Source organism: Thalia democratica, chromosome 8, assembly GCF_965202585.1.
Source record: "Thalia democratica chromosome 8, ktThaDemo2.hap1.1, whole genome shotgun sequence".
Classification (NCBI taxonomy): Eukaryota; Metazoa; Chordata; class Thaliacea; order Salpida; family Salpidae; genus Thalia; species Thalia democratica.
Genome location: NC_139172.1, coordinates 17,922,255 through 17,939,251, shown reverse-complemented (window position 1 = coordinate 17,939,251; position 16,997 = coordinate 17,922,255).

Genomic DNA, 16,997 nt, shown 5'->3' with positions numbered 1-16,997 from the left:
CGTTAGACCGTATAGTCTAATAAAGTCCTGCTATATAAAGATGAAATTCACTCAAATAAAATATATACCTAAAAATTTAGTCGTTAAGTAGAGCTTATTTCAGTATGCAAGTTCTTGATTTATTTAAAAATTTATTTGCTTTTTTAAATATCATAAAAAGTGAGTTTTTGAAATATTTCACTTTTACTATAAAATAAAGATTATTCATTTTAATTAGTTTGGTATCATATATTTTATAAAATTATTGAGTTGTTATTTCCTAAAAACTGAACCATTTAATCAAAACTTTTAGTTTTATCAACAGAAAATGATATTTAAGAACTTTTAATTACTGTGTAAATGTTTAAAGTTGTGAATTTTTTCGAGCACTTGTTTCCATACAAAATTTAAATAGAAAAAGAACTTTTATACTTTATAACCGAAACAACTTTATTTTAGCTAAAATAATACTTTTTAACATACTTATGAAATATAACTTATTTAAAAGCAAATCGCAATTAAGCATTTACCACAGCAATTTCTGCTTTGAAAATTAAAAACAGTAAAAAAAAAGGGTTTGAAAATAATTTTTGAAAGGTTTATTTTGTTCTAATTTTAGTTTCGGTCGCAATATCATGCTATAAATGTGATGATGCCACACAACTGTTATCATGTTTAAGTTTTTCCCGTTGCTTATCAACAGATGACGGTTGCTTCACTCAAACCTGGGTTAATAACAACAATATAAGACACTGTGAGTTTTTAATTTAAGATAAGAGATGCTAAAATCGTAATACAAGTTATATTTTTTTAAACTACTACAGGTTTATTATTTAAAAAAATATTTATTACGATTACTATTCGTTGCTTGAAATAGTAAACTTTTTCAATCTTTGGTACGTTACAATGGTTTAACTTAGTTATACCTGTGTTTGTTTAAGTTTAGAAATTGATTATATATTTTATCATTTATATTCTTTATTAAAGTGTGTAGTACATCTTACATTATAAATTTACAAATATTTAGTCTTATGTCAAAACTCTTGTTTTTAAACTTTAAACTTTTTTGTTTTCATTATCTAAAATAAACTGTTATTCGTCTTATTAAAGATACATACTTTACTAAGCAACGTAAAAAAATATACCAAACACTCGATTAACATAATTTTAGTTTAAGAAAAAATAAAACAAAATATTTTTTTATTTGTTTGAGCTTTAAGTACCACTGTTTTTAAAACAAAAATGTGTTTAAAATGTTATACTTTAGTGAAAATTTTTTCTCAAGAACTAGCATACAATAAATTTTTAAAATCATTTTAAAATTATTAGGCTAGTTTTTTTTTTTTAGTGGTTTTTAAAACATAAAAAGTACATGTTAACCTAATAAAAATAATGTTATTCAAAAACCATGTTGGAAATTTATATTAATACTGTTATAAGTTGAGTAAAAACCTTACACTATTATATGAAACATTTGGAAAAAAGTATATCTACAAGCTCAAGTTTACATATCGTAGTGGTTAGCCTTACTCACCTAAGTTTAAAAGCAAACACAATAACTTTATCGTTTAAAAATTTAACAGATGCCCGCGGTTGTTACAACTCGCAAAGAAAAAACTGTACTCACTTCAGTGACAACTGCTCGCCAGTGCGGCCCGTACTCAAGTGCTGCAAAACAGGAGATTTATGTAATAATGATGATCCGCTTGCAGAGTGGAGTGAGTAGTTGTTGCAACAATAAACACTTAGTTTAAGATCTACTTAGTATTTTAAATTAAGTGACGTTTTTTATTGTTACAAGGTTAGCGCTACTAAAAAATATCCGTAGTTTGTTTTTGTTTAAAAACCACTTGTGCGTGAAAAACTTTCGTTTTCGTAAAATTATCTTAGGATGTATCACATGAATTTTGTAAAAGATTAATATTTACAGGAATAATCAGTTTACCCACCGATTTTTTTAAACCTAACTGTTACATTTACTGTTTATTGAACGAGAAAAAAAGCGCTCAAAATATTTGGTGTTAGAACCTGGTGCACGAAACCTTTTGGTTATCGGGTCGAACACCTCTTAGATACCTTTTAAGGTCTATTCCAGCAACAAAATATAAATAACTAAAATAAATATACATAAATACTAGTAATTACTAAATACTAAATTAATAGTAAACTTAAAGAAGTAAACTTTGACATCTGGTTTTGGAATTAAGACCAATTCAAAATAGTTTATTTTATTAGAACTGACAATTTTTAATTAGGTTTTTTGTTAGCACAATGTACAAAAAGGCTTTTTGCTCTAAAACAAGCATTTTAAAACTACCTTATTAGAGTAAAAGTAATCTAGCAAAAGGTAAGTGTTACTCTATTTTTATAAGATGTAAACTGTTGCGTTGCTGTTGTCCTTAAATAATGAAAATGAAAAATGTGATCGTTATTACAAGACTCATGATGTAAGTAAACATTTTGTTTTGTTATTAAACAAAATTTCAATTCTTATACTCCATCATTGGTAAATTATATGAATCTAATTTATTTAACTGATTTGTTTTCTTTAAAATAATTAGCTTATCTAATTGATACAACTAATCTTTTATCATACGTAGTTTGTTTAACTTTTGTCTTTTAATATTAAAAATACTTTTTAATACTTTTAGCTGCTGTTCAGTAGCTGTTTAACAACAAAGATTACTAAAAATTTTCTATCAACCCAATGATTGACGATAGGTTTCTTGTATTCAAAACTAACTTTGTTTAAAATTATTTAAAGATATCTAAAGATATAAATAGTTTTTAAATACAATTTTCTTACATATGATGTATTTAAAAAATCTAATTTTGCATTTGAAAAACTGTCTTTATTGAATTAGAAGTCAACATTTTTTTCATTAGAACCTTTAAAACCGGAAAAAGTAACTGTTAAGCAAGTAGCTGAAAATTTAGAAGTAAGGTGGAAGTACGATTGCGACGGTAGGTACCAATACGTCATTTCTTATAGAAAGGGAGATGAGACCGTGCCTCCAACATTTTTATCAAACTCTACAGATAAAAATAACGTAAGTTTGAAATTTAAAATAGAGTAAAGTGCATTTTAGATTTTAAATATTTTAGATAAAATTTAGAAAGTTTTGTTACTAATAAATTTTACAAAAATTAATAACAATATTAAAAAAAAAAAAATATCTAAATCAAATAACTGGCTTAACAACTTTATATAATCACAACAGAATTAAAATTTATATATGTATATTTTACAAACAAATAACGATATTTTAAAACATGAAAAAATAAAACTTAACTGGTTTGCCAACTTTAACATAATCACTTTACTTTGTATCAAAAGAGCTAGAAATTACAAAAAATAATCATAAACCAAACTAAAACATAAATACAATCATTTTATTAGGACTGCTTAAAAACATACTCTAATAATATACTTAAATAAAATGATAAATAAGTACGTTAAAACTTATAAAGTTATTTTTTAATGTACATTCATAGAGTTCTTTTTTGTATTTAGTTAAACTTGTGCTGAATTTAGTTTAAATAAAAAGTATTTTTTAATAAAATCCTTTATTAAATAAATAAGATGTCTAAAATAAAGTTGTAGTAATATAACATTTGTTTTATCTCTAACGGATTTTTTTCTAACAAAGAAATTTATATGTATTTGTTGTAAACAACCTAAAAAGTTTGTTTTAACTTTATTACTTATGAAAATTATAATGCTAAAAAGGTATTGAATGAAATAAAAACTTCAATATAAATGTTTGTTCTTCAAAAAAATATACCTAAATACTTTATTACTATTATTAAGCTTTTAAGTTTGCTTTAAATGTGCACAGTAAAAAAAAAGTTAATGATCAAAATATTACCTTACTACTTGTAGTTTTGTTTTACTTCATTTAAAAAAGAAACAATATTGAGGGTAAAATGTACTGTAAATCATTTATAAAATGATGAAAAATGATTTAGAACAGTTTACAGATGAACTTAAGTGCTAAACAAGTTTAATACTGCTAGTAATGGTAGGCTTTAAATAAAAAAATTCGTAAAATTTGAAAAAATTTTGATACTTAAAGTTACTTTAACCTTCACGAACAATTTGCAGTAAAAAATAGTATTACTGTTTGGTTTATTTCAAATAAAATTACAAGTTATATACCAGTTATAAAAACTAGTTCCGTTAAGTGCAGGCATTGGTAATATAGAATGAAAAAGTATTTGGACAGAATGTTATAAAAAAACAGCAGTTTGTATAAACAAAATAATTTATGTCAGGGTTTTCCGAAGTAATTTTTATAATCGCCTCCTAGAATTAAAATTAAGAGAAAAATCACCTCCCCTTTCTTACTCAAGTAATAGCTGTCATTTAACAATTGCGTGAAAAGTTTAGAAAACAAAAATGTTAGTGGGTCGTAGTTGTAGTTCTAATTATAGATTGACCTTTACTTTTACTTTAAACTAAAAAGTCTAGAATTTCTCCTAGAACTTTATTACAAACCCGAGAATATCTAAAGTAAGTTAATTAATTACCCTTTTAACGTTTTGTCGTCTCACTAGATAAGGTCATATACTTAATAAAACTAGAACTAATCAATTAGCAAGTTTAAAGAAAAAAAAAACTATAGCTACCCCCAAATTTAAAACAACTCCCCCTCTTTTGCCTTATTATGATTATTGACCCCGTATTAATAAAAAAATATTTGTTATTTAAACAATAAATATAACACGTGAAAATCTTATACAACAAAATAACTTTTGTAGCTTAATTTACTTTGAAAGTTTATAACATTAATATGATCTAAAGTTTAAACCAAGAGCTGTAATATATTTCTGTTTTCAAGCTATCTTATTAGTAACAGCTCTATTTTCTAAAAAAATTTGTAAAATCATAAACTATTTTCAAAAACAAAAAGATTAAACTCGGACCATTGGAAGTCGGTAACTATACAATTGCAATTAGAGCATACCATTTGGAAAAATGGAGCGAGGTTGCAATTGTTAGTGGTCAAGTTGTTTCGTCAGACAACTCCAGTAAGTTGTTTTTAATAATAACTCTAAATTATTAATAAATGTTTAAACAAATTTTGTATCCGTTCAACAAGCTTATTAAAAATTGTTTTTTTATATTTGTGCCAGTTAGCGGGTTTCGGTCTTATAATATACAACTTTTGTATTTTTCAATACAGTCATTAAGACCCCTATTCAACTGATTTTACGCCGCAATGTTTTGTTTAAAACCAGGTGTTTTAAATTAAATAAAAAAGAATACTTATACTAATACTAGTCCAATAAGTTTTGATAGACAGGTTTGAAACAACGTTGAATAAAAAGTCTATTATACTCTATTGCAACAAAAACTAGTTAGATTTTGTAAAATAAATTAACTTTAAACTGTTTAACTTTAGACAAAGTTTTATGTTTTAATTATTTTAAATTTTCACGATACTTTCTGTTATGAAAACCAATTAAAAATAGCAAATATACCAAATAACCTTGCGTTATGTTACAAAGTTTGGTATATATGTTATTTTTAATTGGTTTTCATAACAGAAAGTATCGTGAAAATTTAAAATAATTAAAACATAAAACTTTGTCTAAAGTTAAACAGTTTAAAGTTAATTTATTTTACAAAATCGTATATTATATTTTTAGTAGAACTTGTAGCTAAAGCATAACAGTTTGTAAAGTTTTACGACTCCTTAAATGCCAACAATATATTTATATTGAATTCAAAACTCATAAGAAATTTTAGTTTTATTTTATACTTTAATACCACTAGAAATTATATTATAGTTGGAACTGTTTTGAATTTTAGCCAAAAGATAACAAACTTAAGTACTTCACTTTAACTCTATTAATAAAATAAAAAGAAAACAAATAAAGCAAATACTAAGCAATCAAAGTTTAAAGTTATTAATTTTTGAGATTTAGACCTCTAATTTTACGAAATGAATTACAAGTTTGTTAAAAGTAAATAAACAAAGTCCGTTGTTTTTTTTAAAGAAACCATGTTTACTTATACAAAATATAAAACTTTTTAAAAACAAGTTTTTAATGGTAAGAGATTTTTTGCATGCAATTGTATAAAATCTTCAAAAGTTTATTTAATAAGTAATAAATTAAACTTATTAAATGAAAACCTTTTCAAACTGAGTCCAAAATTGCACAATAAACAATATAATAGTAAAGTTCTTGTTGTAACTTTGGAAATTTATCACAAAAAACTTTTGCCTATAGGTTTAGTAAGAATTAGAAAATAGCCTTAAACTTTTAAGAAAATGTTTATAACTTGATATATTACTTTTTATGTCTTTATGAACTTGACCTCCATAACATCAAAAAAGGCGAACTTGTAATAAAAAAGTTTAGAGTTTAGCGGTTAAACTTACTAATTGTCTGAATTTTGCTATAAACATTTTTAACTCATAAATATTCTTTTGGATGTGATTCTTTGTTAAATCTGTTTCAAGCACTTACATTTAAATGCTAAATATTTTTAAATACTATTACTGTTATTATTTTACAGTATTAAAAAAGCTTTTTGAATAATTTTTCGTAAAAAATTAGTAAATGAAATTTCAAGAAAGTATAGCAGTTAAAAAACTGAACTAACAACCTCTATAAAAAGGAATAAGTTTATAAAACAACAATTTATTTAGAATGACATCTGTTGAAAATATATTAGATATAAAAAAAAATATCATATAAGCTAAAAAAAAAATTATTTACTAAGTCATACATAAGTCAGTTAAGTTTTCGGAAATAAATAAACTAAAAAATATTTTTATAACCATTTGATTAACATAATAAAGTTAAATTTTGTCTATGAAGTATATAAACTACGTGAACAATAATGCGTTTTTTAAGTTTGTAACTTTTTAATTTAAGAAAAACTAAAACATAGTAGAAAAATAGTTTTAAGGTTATTAAATAAAGGTTTTTAGTTTTATTTGATACATTAAAAAAAAACCATAGAAAAAAGTAAAGCACTGTAAACATTAAAACATAAGTTTTTGTAAAAAAAAAAAAATACTTAGTACTTGAATATTTCTACTAAAAGCTCTAGGTGGAACAGTAGGCCTTTCAAACATAAGTATAATAGCGATAGTAGTAATAGTTGCCTTGCTGATTCTACTTGTGATTCTCATTGTTGTTTGGTGCATTTTAAAGACAAGAAAGCAGACAGCTGAGTATGATGTCAGCCATATTTACACTGTTCGTTTTTATTTAATAGTTGTTATTAGTTATCTTTACTTAAAAAAATCATTGTTTTATTTCAACCAAGTTTATTAAATTAGTTAAGCTTGTTAGCAAAAACATCTAGTATGGTAATGTAGTTGTATAAATAATCTGAAAAAAAAACATATTATAAATTATAAAATGGTATCACTATATAAAAACATGATTTACCGCGCTAATATTATTATTATATTTATGAGTTCGAATAAGTAGATGCAGTTGTTCTGAGTTAGAAAGTTAGTTTCAAAGAAATTTTTTATACTTTCAGGTACCAAATAGTCTTGAAGCAACACAGAATTCTAGCTAGAATGGTTTCTTTTTTTTAATTTGTAATTAATTTTAGAATATACTGTTTAAAGCAAAGTAAATTTAGTTTATTTTTACTTTAACTACTTATGATAACTTTTAAAAACAAACCAACTCTCATTTTTACCATTTGCCGTAGTGTTAAATAAAAATCAAAATAGTACTTTGTAATTTAATTATTTACTACAAAAATTATTTACTAAAAATAAAAAATTATTTACTTTAAATACATCGATTTACTTTATTTTTTATTTCGTTTATTTTCTGACAAAATGTTGTGTTTTTGCTTAAACAGTATTTTAAATATAATAATTTAAGAAGGTAAAAATTTTATAAATTTAAAAACCTTATAAGTTTTAGACAGGAGTTCAACTTTTTTGTAATTATTTTATATATTTCTACTTTAGTTTTCTAAGATTTATCAAAGTTTGTAAGACTTTAAAAGGCAAAAAAAAAACTTAGAGAGATAACTGTACACTTTGGCAAATATTTACTGTCAACTAAAATTTGAATAAGTGTTTTTTTTCTAGCTATGATAGCTTAACTAGTCCATCATTTATTAGTGAAAATATGCAAGCTATCAAAGTTAAAGTTCTAATAATCTTGACAACAGCTACTCAAACAATAATTAATAAAACCCAATAGCTAACATACAACAATTTAAAGTAACAATTAAAAATTAGGAATATTTATTTAGCGACAGCTTACAAAAAAAAGCTGAGGACGATTGAAACAAAAAATATAAATATAAAGTTGGTAAATATACTTCAATTTTGCAGTAATAAATGCAATAATTTTTAATAAAAAAAACTTAAACTGTTGTGAAAAAAAATACCATAGAAAAATCTAAGTTTTTATTATTATGGCTAGACTAGACGTTATATGTTTTCTACAATTTAAGACTATTTTCTCTAGAAAAGCTAGAACTGCCAAAATAAACTTCAATGGTGAGAAAAAAAAAACTATTTTACGATTAAACAGAAAAAAAGATAATAATAAACAATGTTTTCAGTAATTTATGCAATCGTATTTTAAACTATCTCTATTTAAATATTTCTAACTTATACAGTTTTAGTTTTAGTTGAAGTAGTTTGATTTTTTGTAACTTAAGTTTGAAAAAGTGTGTATAACTGTGTCTGTAACCATTAAAGACATTAAAACCTGGGCCACTTGAATATATTTTTTAGTTATATTTATGTTTAATCAACTTACTACTTTTAATTCACATTTTTTAAGGAGTACAGTTTTCTATATATTAATAGTAAATCGTAAGTTAACAACTGTTTACATTTACAGACTTTTAACGTTAATTACAAATCACTTTTGAGATTCTAGACGGTTTAAATTGGTAAACTTAATAAACAGATTCTTTTTGCAAATTGGTTCATAAAAATGTTCAATTATAGAATAATACAACATTCTTAAGGGCTCATAATAAACTTGATAAAACAGCTATACTTTTCTTTCCTTTTTTTTTACGACTGCATAAATAGGGGATTTATGTTGCTGCGAACCATTTTCTAAGGTAACTGAATCACTTTTTATTGCTTTATTCTTATCTTCTTCTTTTTGAAAACCCATGCTCTTTGTTTCATTGGCAGCTTCGTCGATTGTAAAGTATATTCCACTTTTAACGTATTCTTCTCGATTAGCTAATGCTTTATTTTTACCAGAAGAAGCTTGAGTGTTAAAACTGTTGTAAATTTCATTTATTTTGATATCGCTACTTTGATCAGTTTTAAAGTCACTAATAGAATTACGAATATAGATTTCGTTATAAGTCATGTCTTTAACTTTTTCTTCCCTTTTGTTTTTCTTTAACTTAAAGTAAATAATTAAAAACACAAATAAACAAAGTACAAAAACAGAAGTAACAATAGCTATAACATTTAAGTGTTCAACTCCCACGTCATCGGAACTTGTAAGTGATAAGTCAGTTGTATTCTCAAAACTTGAATTGTTTCTCATAGTAGCTTTCGTTATTTATTAAAAACTAAATAGTATAAAACATTTCCATTTGATTAATTTTTTTTTTGACCAAAATTAATTTCTAGTTAAACAACAACTACTTAAAATTGTTTAAATTAAAGAAACTTACAAAATTAATAATGAAAATTTTACTTGAACAAATTTAATTTCTTAAGCTTTTTAATTGTGAAGTGTTATATATATTTTAAAATTAATATTATTTTTGTATTTAAACCAAAGTTAGATAATGATTTTCGTACTAAAAATATTTACCAGGTACAAGTTTATTTACATAAATTCAAAAATTAATCTTATGAATATGCTAACTATACTTTTCATTCATATTTTAAAAACTGTAAAACCATATAAATTTTATAAAAAATAAATGTTTGTAATATTGACTTTAAAAAGACTAATCCTTCTTATTTAAAGTGTTATAAAATACTAACTGTAGTATTAGATTTCGTACTTTAGACTTAATAATATTAGTTGAGGGTTGTCACATGAAGCTCTTTCTTCGTCAAAAGTTATAATAAAGTTCTAAAAGAGGGGTTGGCATATTAAAACCCGAGGGCCATGGTCAGCCCACTCAAGAGAAATATTCGGTCTGAGATTTCCACCTTAGGTTTTAAAAAACTTAGGAAAAAAATCAAACTAAAACTTTTCTATTAAATGTATTTACAAATGTGATCTTTAATTAACGTGATTAAACTTTTGTGCTAGTTAATCAATTAATTTTTATTGAAATTTGGCTTTTGTAGAAAGATTTCAATAAATTAGTTTTTTTTGAGTTTGGTGGCTAATAAAATATTTTTTTTCTAAACAGATCAAGTCTACAAAATATATTAAATAAATTTTAGCCCTTCAATTATATTAGTCCAACAATACCTAGTCTAGATCTTACAATTTTTTATACTTAAAATTTCTAGACAACTTTATGTAGAAATTTAAAAAAATAATAGTTATTAATACCATTAGATTTTAGTAAAACTAAACAAAACTTTTTTTAAACAAGAAGTCAGCAGCTTTTTATAAGCCGCGGGCCAATTTTCCTAAAAAAGTTATCGCTGACCGCACTGTATAAAAAAAGTCTTCTACGGGCCGCAGTTATTTAAAAATCTTCGTAGTGATCATTATGAAAATACTACTTCAAACGAAAAGTTTAAAAAAATAAGCTATAGTAGAGCACTATAACTGAGTAATTATCAAATTAATAGCCTTGTTTTAAACTTTAACTACAAAAAATCTTATAAATGTTTTTAAAAAATATGTTTTGAGCTGAAAAGCATCTTGCGGGCCGCATATTTTGGCTTTGAAAGCTGCAGTATATGATGTAGAAGACTTAACATACCATCTGTAAATTATCTTTATCCTGATAAATACCCTGTATTCACAAGTTTAAATGTAGAATTTTTTCTTGATAGTTTTTGCAAAAGTTTGATATAACTTTTACACAATCAACAAAACTACTTATTCTTAATTGAGCGAGAAACGTCGTCAGTTGATTAAAGTTTAGCATATAAAAACAGAATCTGAAAATAGAAACCAAATTATGGAACAAAATAAATCTGTCTTTAAAACTCATCATTGTTCTAAGTCTAAAACATTTAGATCTAAAAATATTATTCTAAACACAAAAAATCGATATTTGTTTTATATACTTAATAATTAATTCGTTTAAATGAGCTTTAAATAACCAAAAATAGTAAATTTTTAAAGAAAAGCACAACCTAAAAAAATCAAAATTTTTTGATATCATGAATAGTATTTAAACTATAGAAATTATTTACAATGGAAAACTTCAAAAAAACTGTAGTTAACTACAATAACATGATTAACTTCTTGAGCTTTTTAGTATACGATGAGCTTTTATTAATAATGATTACTCACATTACGTTCTAATGCTTTAACAATTATGAATGTTTGTAAACTTAACTTATAATGAAAACAAAAAGCACAAAATTACCTTAAAAAAGTATAAAATTCCAAAAAATAAAAATGAAGTTTTAAGGCCTATCAAAAAACTATAAAAAAAAAAGTATTTAGTATAATTTTACTTTAAGTGTAATAAAAAAAAAATTAAAATCTACAAAATAAAAAGTTTGAAATATGTAAAATAAATCTTTGATACTGTTTTCAGTATTTATTACGAAACTAATTTTTAAGATTGTATAAACTTCAACCACTTTAAAGTATTTTTTTGTTTAGTCCTACTTCGCTTAAAACTTTCTAAAAACTTAACTATATAAATTGAAATATATTTCTTAAAAATTGTTAAGGTAATACCTTAAGGAAGACAGATGTGAAACAAGTAATTGTTGTAAGTTTTAGTGTTAAATTAGAATAACAAATATTTATTACAAACCGTTTTAAAACTTATTTGAAAAGTAGAAACTAATAGACTAAAATACTTTAAGATTATAAAAAACACTTTATTACTAATTTAAACAACAATAGGTGTACAAAAATTAAAGAAATAAACAGCACAATATTTTAATAGCATTATAAAATCCTCGTTATTTGTAGATTTTAAGCAATGATTTCTAATGGTAAGCAATTCTAGAAAAGAAAGAAGGTATACATTTCTAAATCTACATAAAATTTAGATCTCTAAACAACTGTGATTGTTATTGTTCAGGATGTGTTCGTTTATTAACAGACGTCAAGATCATTGTCTCTACGGAGCTTTAGTAAAAAACAAAAGTTGTCAAAAACAAAAAAACCTTTGCATATGTAACATATGTTAAAAACAAATACTTTATCAAACTATGAATAAAAAATATATCTTAATTTCTTTTAAATCGATTAAGTTGTAGTAGTATTAATCGTAGCGTTACTAAATGTCATTAAACTTTAAAAAACTTACACACAAACAATTAACTTTAATAAATTGAAGACTAATGAGTTAAAACTTTCTCTATTTTCATTAGGCTTATTTACAGGCTCGTTTTCAAAGTTGATGCTTTTGTAAAGTAAAAGAAAAAACTTAAACAGCAAAAAAATCTAAATACTTATTTAGCAGGGGCGTCGCGTGGGGTGGAGCATTGGAGAAAGTGTTAAAAATAAAAAAATAACAAACATATTATAGTATTTTTAAACCGTTAAATTTACTATTTTTAAACAAACTAATGTTCACAAACGGTTCGTTGAGATTTTAATGTTTTTTAATCAGTTTTTAAAAATAAAAAATTAAGAGGTTTTTTTTTGAATACTCTTAGATTTTCAGCATGCCTTAACATTTTAAGCATCACCACTGTTATTTAATATTTTTTACTATATTATTTAAAGACAATATTTTTGTTTTCAGATGAGGACTTTGAAATTTAATGGTTTTAATTTCTTTTTTATATTTATACTACGAGCAATGGAAAGTTGAGCAATAAAAAGTTTTACATTCAGTTAATTAACTACATTCTTATTTAATTTTGATTGGTTATAACTAAAGAAAAAGATAAGGATTATTGATATTCAATAATTTTTTTAAGTATTATTTACCATTAATAATTGTTTTTATTACATTTACAGTAAAACACTGGCAATAATTGCTAGCTGCAACAACGATGTTAGCTTTTATTTTAATACAAACTAGTAACAACTTTAATGCTTTTTATCATTGAAGAAAAACCTCTAAAATATTTAGACCGACAATCTGTATCAAAGTTTAGAACATAAAATTAAATAGTTTACCTGCAACAAAGCTTTTATTAACTGAAAAAAATAAACTATATTTAAGTTACCTGAGAGCTCAAATAATTGTGATTCAATCTGTTATAAAATATTTAAAGAACCATAAAACAAAAAATTTTAAAATGTAGAAGAAGATCCAACTGAAAAAGAGTATGAAAGTTAGAAAATGACATGTATTCATTAAAAGAGATGATTTATAATTGCTAAAAACATTTTTCAGTAAATTTATAATTTTATTATTAAACAACAGAATCTTCATTTAGTTTATCTTAGGTTATCTTAATGCAATCAAAAAATAAAACAGTATTTGACAACGAGTTCGAAAAAAGCAACTGGGAAATTTATCGTCATGACGGTCTGCTTATAGTTAAAAAAATAAGATTGAATTATCGAGGAGAGCCATTTAAAAATTTTTCAAGGTTACTATTTGAAAGTCAAAATTGAACTAAGCTTCGGTAGTGTGGATTTTCTGGACATCACTTTGGATTTTTTAAAGATGCTCTTTCACATACAGAAAAATAAATCAGAAATATTTATAAAAACTTTAACTACAGTCATCCACGTCTAATAAAGAAAAAAATCTCATCAATGACTATAAGTATGTTATCACCATTATCCAAAACAAAAGAGTTATTTGATAATAAAAATCCGTTATAAAGACGCTTTAAAAAAGTAATTGTTTCAAAATCCCATTGTCTTACGTCCATTAAAAATAATAAAGTGTTTCACTTCAACCCTCCCTTTAGTGACCAATATAGGATAAGATTTTCTAAAATTGGTAAATAATCTTTTCCCAAAACCTATATAAAGCTATATATAAAAATAAATAAACAAAAGTTTTGTATTTATGTAATATCAGTCTTGAAAAAGAAATCACAAAACACAATCATATAAATCTTTAAAACTCCAACAAAACATCAAATAATGATTACGAGTCTTGCAATTGTAGCTCAAAAGTTAAATGTCCCGTGAACGGGAAGTGTTTCACGAAAGTGGTGAAATGGAAAGTAAAAGTCGAATATAGAAACAAAGAGATGATGTATAATGGGTCAAAAGGGAGACAATTTAAGAAGAGGCACTAAGAACACATGGAATCCATTAGGATCAAAGAAAAAAGTACGAGACTAAGAACAATAAAACAAAGATGACAACGTAGATAAACTTAGCAAAATATGTATTCTATTTAATTATGAGAGATCTGAAATTGCGTGTTAGATAACAATAAACTATTAAACTTGAGATCTGAACTAATTTTAAAATGCAAACACTTTGCAAAACTGTCTAGCTCTACTTATTAGTTTACGTGACTGTGTTTTTATAAGGAATAATGTAACTCGTTTTATAGTTTTAATATTTTGTAATTTACTTTGTTGATGTTTTATACAGTGACGTTAATAACTTGTTTTATTTAAACTTAAATTTAACTTTTTTTTTAATTTCAAACTTCTTAGTTTACAAATTACTAAATTTATACTATATGTAGTTAATATCTATAGTCACTTGTTAGTTTGTTTAGATCATCATGCAAACATAAAGCAATTTTAAAGTTATAAACTCAGTAAAAACCTTAAAACAATAAATTTATTTTAGCCGTAAGTTTAAAAACATTAAATGAAAAAAAAAAAGTTCTTGAATGTACAACTACTAGTTAATATGACTTAAAATATTAAAATTTTAAAATATATTAATAAGATATATAATTCACAATAACTCAGAACTTGAAATGTCAGAATTAGAATTTTTAGCATTTAAATTGTCGGGCAACCATATATTTTATGATTTAGAGAAAATATAAATAGTTTAACGTATATTCTAGTGGTAATTATACCGAGTAAAATTTGAAAAACTAATTAGATTTTAACAGGTTTCATTTATTATCCAATGAATATTGTATAACAAACAAGAATATTTAAGTATAGTTAATCTAAATTGCTTAACTGTGTTTATTTAAACATTTTAAATCACTTGATATATAAACTTTTCTTTCGTTATTGATTTTTGAAAACTTTTTCATTCCATATTCTTTTTTATATCTTCTTAATTTACTTGTTAGATTTATTTATATGTAAATCTGGAATGTTTATGTGACAATTCAAATTAGAACAACTCAAATTTCGACAGTTCAAATTCTTAAAAAACTATTTAAGAGACTATATCTTTGAAACTAATGTGTTTAGAAAAACTTTTAAATATGTTTGTAGATCTCATCTACACCCAATTTCTTTTATTGCAAAACTTTAAATATTTTTCAAGATATTCTAAAATTACTATAAATAAGTAAGATTTTTAAGTTTATTTTAGCCATATCTCAAAAAATATTTAAAATTTTGTAATGATAAAAAAATTTGTTGTAGATATTAAGAGGACCAACAGACATACATTTTATTATTTTTAATATACATTACTTTTTGAGTTAAGGTCCTTTGAATTTTTTTAAAGAATTTAAATTGTCGGAATTCGAATTTTTGTGCACCCATCTGGAACAGTTAGTTAATAAACAGTTTAGTACTAATTTAAATTAAAAATTGTTTTATAGCGTTTTATTCTTAGTCTGTTTGATAGTTAAGGAAAGCCAAAACAGATGTTTCAACACACTATTTCAATAACAGCATGAATTCACAGCTACGAAAAAGCAGTTTAGAACTATTTTATAAAATCAAACTCAAAATATAAACTTATTTAACTCATTTAATATATAAGTAGTTATAATAATTCTAAAAATAGTCTAAAGATACTTAAATTGATTTAAACATGAACTAATTAAAAAATTAGATAAAAGTTTGAAAAAAAAACAAAAAATAAAAAAGCTCTAACCAAAAAAGATGTGTGAGCTGTTTTTAATTTGTAAAAAACAAAGAAAAACAGTCAAAGGATAACTATAAATAACTGAAAAAAAAACGAAAAAATATACGTGACTTAAATAAAAACTTTTCTTTAACCTTATGTCTCAGCGAATATGAAATTTAACACAAAATGATCAAAACTTATCGTTTAAAGCTTTTATAAACTTTTTTTATTTTGTACTTTAATATGGTTTTTCTACACTTAGCTCATTCTTTACGACTTTGGCTTCAATTTTTCGCAGCTTAATAATCAAATTTTATTTAGGGGAGTTGTTGTTTGATTAAATTGCTTTGTGAACTACAAAAAATTACCTCCTATTTAAAGATAACAATTTTTTAACCATTATTCATATAAATACTTACTGCTTTTTATACCTGTCATAATCCTTGAAAAATTTATCATATAAATTATGACTTAAGATTTTGTAAGTTTCATTTTCATAAAATAGTGTATCAGTTTTATTCATTTCCAAAAACATACTAGCACACACTTAAAACAAATTAAATTCAATTTATTTGTTTATACAAAAAGTACGTTCAAATGTAAGTTTTGACAAAATAACAAACTTGATAAATAAATTTAATAGATTGTTTAATAACTTTATTTAGATTCATTTATACACTCACTAAAATATATACTTTTATAGTTTTGGATATTATCGATTGTATACTATGGCTATTGTAATGAAGAAAAATAAAAAGTTGGACTTCTTTTCTTATATTGATTCATTATTTTCAAAAAAAACTCAAAAAATAACTAAAATACCCCTTTTTCGTGCCGATTCATAGATACTTTTTGCCTTTTCTATGTTTTTTATAATTTGAAATTTTACATATAGCTTATTTTAAATCTTTTAAATATTTTTACGAGAATTTTTAGGTGGGCTGGATCTGTTCTGATTTAAAAAGTTTTTAGTTCAGAGTTTAATATAATTTATAATTGTTCTAGATAATAATAACTAAAGTTTTTAAGGT